The sequence below is a fragment of the Tenrec ecaudatus genome, chromosome 9 (genome assembly GCF_050624435.1).
Source record: "Tenrec ecaudatus isolate mTenEca1 chromosome 9, mTenEca1.hap1, whole genome shotgun sequence".
Lineage (NCBI taxonomy): Eukaryota > Metazoa > Chordata > Mammalia > Afrosoricida > Tenrecidae > Tenrec > Tenrec ecaudatus.
Window position 1 is genome coordinate 147,049,403 of NC_134538.1, and position 6,008 is coordinate 147,055,410.

Genomic DNA, 6,008 nt, shown 5'->3' on the forward strand with positions numbered 1-6,008 from the left:
TTGTGTCCCTGCTCTAGCTGGGAGAGAGACTGATGTCTCTGCTTGTATGGAGAAGCCAGGCTTTATCTCCCATCAAGAATCATCAGTTCAAGAACAAAATATGTCCAAATAAAGTAGAAGAGTGATTAATTAATAAGGACAAATATAAAAGATAAGAAAACGAGAAACAAAAATTAGATTCCATTATACGAAGACAAGCTTTCAGCCTGCCAGATGAAGCAGACAAGACAGAGAGGGTGACAAGCAAGGCCACAAGCCATTTTAATGCCAGAAAGGCAACACCTTATTTTATTTCTAAATAATACTAGATATAAGTTAGTATCAGTAAATTAGAAAATATAGATTAAATGGCTATGTGGTAAAGAAATATATAAATTAATTGGCTCAAGAGAAGGTAGAAAACACAGGAAGATCAATAGCTAATTAATAAAACAGAGATGTATTTTTTTTTACCATCTATCCCTAAGAAGGTACTAAGCAGATCCAGGTGGTTTACCAGTTATAAGACAAAAATTAACTTTTTGAGGTGGAAAAAAAAGGTCGTTTCTATTTTACACAAACAATTCCAGCTCAACCTTATGAAAAAGTGGAAAGATGTTCCAGTCCCTTTTGCAATGTAAGCTTATCCTGATGGTCAAAAGCAGACCAACATTCCACACAAAAAGAACCCAGAAGAACGGGCTAGGGCTTATCTACTGACACTAAAACTTTGGATCAGCAATTCTGTAGAAGAATCCTGATGAAAAGGCGGAACAGAATTTCAAATTCGTATGGAATCTGACTTTCTAGAGCCGTTGAGGCGGATGAACCCCTGAAACTACTAATCTTTAGATCAGAAATAACCCTGACGTCTTCTTTAAATGAAACAAAAGATTAATTAGTGAAGAACGTTTGCCCGTAACATTGTGCTCTTTTAAGAAAGATTTAGGTCAGATCAAACTGACACGTCAAAGTGGAAATACGAGTGGATATTCGTGAAAAAGCAGTAACTCCGAAAGAAGGGCTAGGACGGCTGCACACCTTGAACATGGGCCACTGTCACTGAGCGGTTCCTGTGAAAAGAGTTGAATCCGCGAGTGCACTGCTGTGCATATGCTCAGAAACAGTAAAAATTAAATGACTGCTTAAAAAGAGACAACAACCTACTCTTTTTTTAAAAAATCATTTTATTAGAGGCTCATACAACTCTTATCACAATCCATATGTACATCAACTGTGTAAAGCACATTTGTACATTCATTGCCCTCATCATTCTCAAAACATTTGCTCTCCACTTAAGCCCCTGGCATCAGCTCCTCGTTTTCCCCCTCCCTCCCCGCTCCCACCTCCTCACGAACCCTTGATAATTTATAAATTATTGTTAATTTGTCATATCTTACACCATCTGATGTCTCCCTTCTCCCCCTTCTCCACTGTCCATTAACCAGGGAGAAGATCACATGTAGATCCTTGTCATTGGTTCCCCCTTTCTACCCCTCCCTCCCTCTACCCTCCTGGTATTGCCACTCTCACCACTGGTCCTGAAGGGATCATCTGTCCTGGATTCCCTGTGTTTCCAGTTCCCATCGGTACCAGTGTACATCCTCTGGTCTAGCCAGATTGTAAAGTAGAATTGGGATCATGATAGTGGGTGGGGAGAAAGCATTTAGGAACTAGAGGAAAGTTGTATGTTTCATCGTTGCTACACTGCACCCTGACTGGCTCATCTCCTCCCCATGACCCTTCTGTAAGGGATGGCCAATTGCTTACAGATGGGCTTTGGGTCTCCACTCCGCACTCCCCCTCATTCACTGTGATATGATTTTTTGTTCTGATGATGCCTGATACCCTGATACCACTCACAGCTGAATCACACAATACAACCAGTATCTCCCCCAGCCCCCTAATCCAACCCCAGCAGAGAAAAATCACGTGGTGGGAGTAATGGAAACTAATGAACATATGAATACAGGAGCCATAACTAATTCACTACATGCAACATCTTTCCAGTATTCTGTTATCAGTCAAGATCCTTCTAATGCCAGCAATAATATGCCTCATTCCACAACCTCTTCCGAACCTGGCTTGACTTTGTGGCAGTTCCCCTGACAATGTACTGCTGCAACCATTCTGAATTGTCTTCAGAACAATTTGACTTGTGTGGGAAACTAATGCTATTATGAGTAAAACTTCCTGCAGAAATGCAAGGATGATGCAGCCTTAAGAAAATTTGTTGTTTCTCAGCTAGATGGTCACCTGCCTACCTTCAAGCCTTTAAGACCCCAGATGCTGTATCTTTTGATAGCCGGGCACCATCAGCTTTCTTCACCACATTTGCTTATGCGCCTACTTTGTCCTCAGCAATCTAGTTGAAGACAAAGCGGGTGCATAAGCAAATGTGGTGAAGAAAGCTGATGGTGCCCAGCTGTCAAAAAATATAGAATCTGGGGTCCTATAGACTGGAAGATAAACAATGGACCATCTAACTGAGAAACAACAAAGCCCACATGGAAGAAGCACACCAGCCTGTGATATTGCAAGGCGTCGAAGGGATCAGGTATCAGGCATCAGAGACAAAAAAATAATAGCATTGTGAATGAAGGCGAGTGTGGAGTAGGGACCCAGGGCCCAACTGTGGGAAATTGGGCGTCCCCTTGCAGAAGGGCCGCGGGGAGGAGACGAGCCAGTCAGAGTGCCGTGTAACAATGATGAAACATACAATTTCCCTGTAGTTCTTGAATGCTTCCTTCCCCCCGCCCCCCTACTATCATGATCCCAATTCTACCTTACAAATCCGGCTGGACCAGACGTTGTAAACTGGCACAGATAGGAACTGGAAACACAGGGAATCCAGGACAGATGACTCCTTCAGGACCAGTGGTGAGAGTGGCAATACCAGAAGGGTGGAGGGAGGGTGAGGGAGAAAGGGGGAAAACGATTACAAGGATCTACATGTGACCTCCTCCCTGGGGGATGGGCAGCGGAGAAGTGGGAGAAGGGAGACATCAGATGGTGTAAGATATAACAAAATAATAATAATTTATAAATTATCAAGGGTTCGTGAGGAGGTGGGAGCGGGGAGGGAGGGAAAAATGAGGACCTGATATCAAGGGCTCAAGTAGAAAGCAAATGTTTTGAGAATGATGATGGCAACATAGGTACAAATGTGCTTGACACAATGGATGGATGTATGGATTGTGATAAGCCTTGTATGAGCCCCCAATAAAATGATTTTTTAAGTCCAAGTAGAAAAGAAAAAAAGAAAATTTTAAGCAAAGGAGGCAATATCAGAATTCTGCCAATAGTTATCAAAAACGCATTTGATGAAATATGACAACCGCTTGAACTAAAACCCCACTCTTACTTTTTAGAAAATTAATTATGAAGTAGGAATAGAAGGACACGTCCTGTTTTATATAAACCCAGGATTGATGACTCTATTGAGACAACAAGTAAAGTCAGCATTCCTGGGGGACTAAGGGGAGCTGATATTGAGGAGTTCAAGAAGGAGGAAAATGTTTTGAAGCTGACTAGCATCCGTTGTACAGGGCTGCCTGATGCGATGGAACTGTGGCATGGGCTGGTCTCTGGAAGAGCTCTCACTCAGATGGGTTTTTTGGGGGGGAAACCTAATCGTCAAAAATATGCTAATTGTTATAGAAAAAATATTAAAGGCACCCCTTTAAAACAAGGAGAAGACATGAACTTCTATCAAATCATAGTCCATTCTAACTAACTTAGTCCAAAGAGAGACAAAAGGATTGTAGGGAGGCTTTTAGAAAATCAAGCAGAAGGCGGAAGAACCTAATGGAGACAGACAAGAAATGACATGGTTTCTGGAATCGATGAACTCCAGGTTTTCTTGGTTATTTACACGTAAGTCACTTTGTTCAAGAGCAAAAGCCTTAGGCCAGGAAGTCATTGGCTAAACTCAGGTCAGAGGCTTGCCCTTCATCTCTGCAGGGTCGTTGATTGGAAGGAACCAATGAAATGCCAAAGGGCTCCCACTTCCTTAATGACAAACAGAGTGCCTAGGTTTACCATTGTCCCATGAGTGCCCACAATCGGGCAGTGGTGATTCCAGAAACATTCACAATCAAAGTGCTATGGAAGAGAAAGGTCTAAGGAAAAACACAAAAGAAAATCTCAAATATAATATCCCAGCCAGTGGAATAAGAATAAAAGAAAAGGAATTCTACACTAAAGATCCCAAAAGAAGAAATGAAACACTTATTATTCAGAGATGATATAATTGTCAAGTTAGAAAATTCAATAGTCAACTGAAGAATTATTAACATATTGTTGATAATTCAAGGTCAAAACAGTGGCTGAATATGAGCTCAACACCAAAAGCAATCAATAAAGTTAATACAAACCAGCAATACTTAATTAGAAAATCTAATGAACAAAATATTCATTTACAGAAATAGGAAAAACTTGGAAATATCTAGAAACAACTTTAACAGAAATGTGTAGACCCCATATAAATGAACTCTATTCTTAAATATACCCAGGAGATCAAAATAAACAGAGGAATATTTCATGCTTGGGGATGGAAAAACTCAAAGCTGTAAAGTTACCCAGTGAAATCTTTGAATTCAATATTTCCCCACTCTAATGCCAAACATAACTTTTAATAGAATGTAAAGGCTGGTTATAAGGTTCCTCTAGAAGAGAAGTAAATAAGAATACGTTTTGAGAAGCTCGCCCCGTGGTCCCGTGGATCTGTGTCTTGCTTCATCAGTGTTTGAACGGAACAGATCCGGGGACTTCCTGCCTCCAACCTCAGCCACGCAACAGGTTTCTCTCCGGAAGTAACTTGGGGACCATCTTCTCGGCCAGCCCCTCCTCTGGGGACCAGCGGACACTTTTATTTGGCGTGTGGTGGCCTCCAAACCAACGCATCATGAGATCTCAGATCCGTCAGGATTATTCCGCCAACGCGGAGGCCGGCGTCCACCGTCTGGTCAACCTGCACCTGCGGGCCTCTGACACCTGCCTCTCTCTGGGCTGCTTTTTCGACCGCGACGATGTGACCTTGAAAGGTGAGGGGGGGCGAGCATTTCTTCCGGGAGCTGGCGAAGGAGCAGCGCGAGGGGGCCGAGCGTCTCTGGAAGCTGCAGGACCAGCGCGGCCGCGCCCTCTCCCAGGATGTGCAGAAGCCGTCTCAAGATGAGTGGCGTCTAACCCTGGACGCCATGGAGGCTGCCCTAGCCCTGGAGAAAAAACTCAACCAGGCTCCACTCACGCTGACCCTCATCTCTGTGACTTTCTGGAGAACCACTTCCTGGACAAGGAGGTGAAACTCCTCAAGAAGATGGGCGACCACCTGACCCACCTCCGCAGGCTGGCCAGCCCCCAGGCCGGGCTGGGCGAGGCTCACTCTCAAAGACCACTAGGAACCTGCGGCGCCAAGCCACCTGCCAGGGGCCCTCGGCCTCCCCACTGCCGGCCTGTGCCCCTCTGCCTGAACCTGTCCGCGCAGCCGCAGCGCCACCGGCCTGGAGCCCCTCCCCCAAGCTGGAGACCAAATAGAAACAATAAAGCTTCCTTTTGCAGCAAAAAAAAAGAATACATTTTGAAATGAAAAACAATAACAATGTGTGCTATAGTCAACAGAAGACGCAGAGTATAGAAAGAGCCATATATTCAGAATGTTTGTTGGCATCTTACATCAAATGCTAGTAGTACAACTGGCTGGTCATTAGAAAACAAAATTATACCCTTCCTTTCTATGTTGCACAAAAAAATAAAGCCAGATAAATAGCTAAATTAAAAAAAATCATTTTATTGGGGGCTCATACAACTTATCACAATGCATACATGCATCCATTGTGACAAGCACATTTTACATTGGTTGCCATCATCATCCTCAAAACATTTTCTTTCTACTTAGCCCTTGGTATCAGAATAGTTAAATATTTATGTAAAACTATAAAAACATCCTCAGAAAACACAAGATATTTTATATAGTCTTTTAGAAGAAGGACTTCCATGCCCAGAGACTATAAATGGACAAATTTGACCAT

At 43.1% G+C, this 6,008-nt stretch overlaps 1 pseudogene; it reads left to right on the forward strand.

Moving 5' to 3' along the window:
- Positions 1-4,885: 4,885 nt before the first annotated feature.
- LOC142456185 (ferritin light chain-like) lies at positions 4,886-5,514 on the forward strand (annotated as a pseudogene).
- Positions 5,515-6,008: the final 494 nt, after the last annotated feature.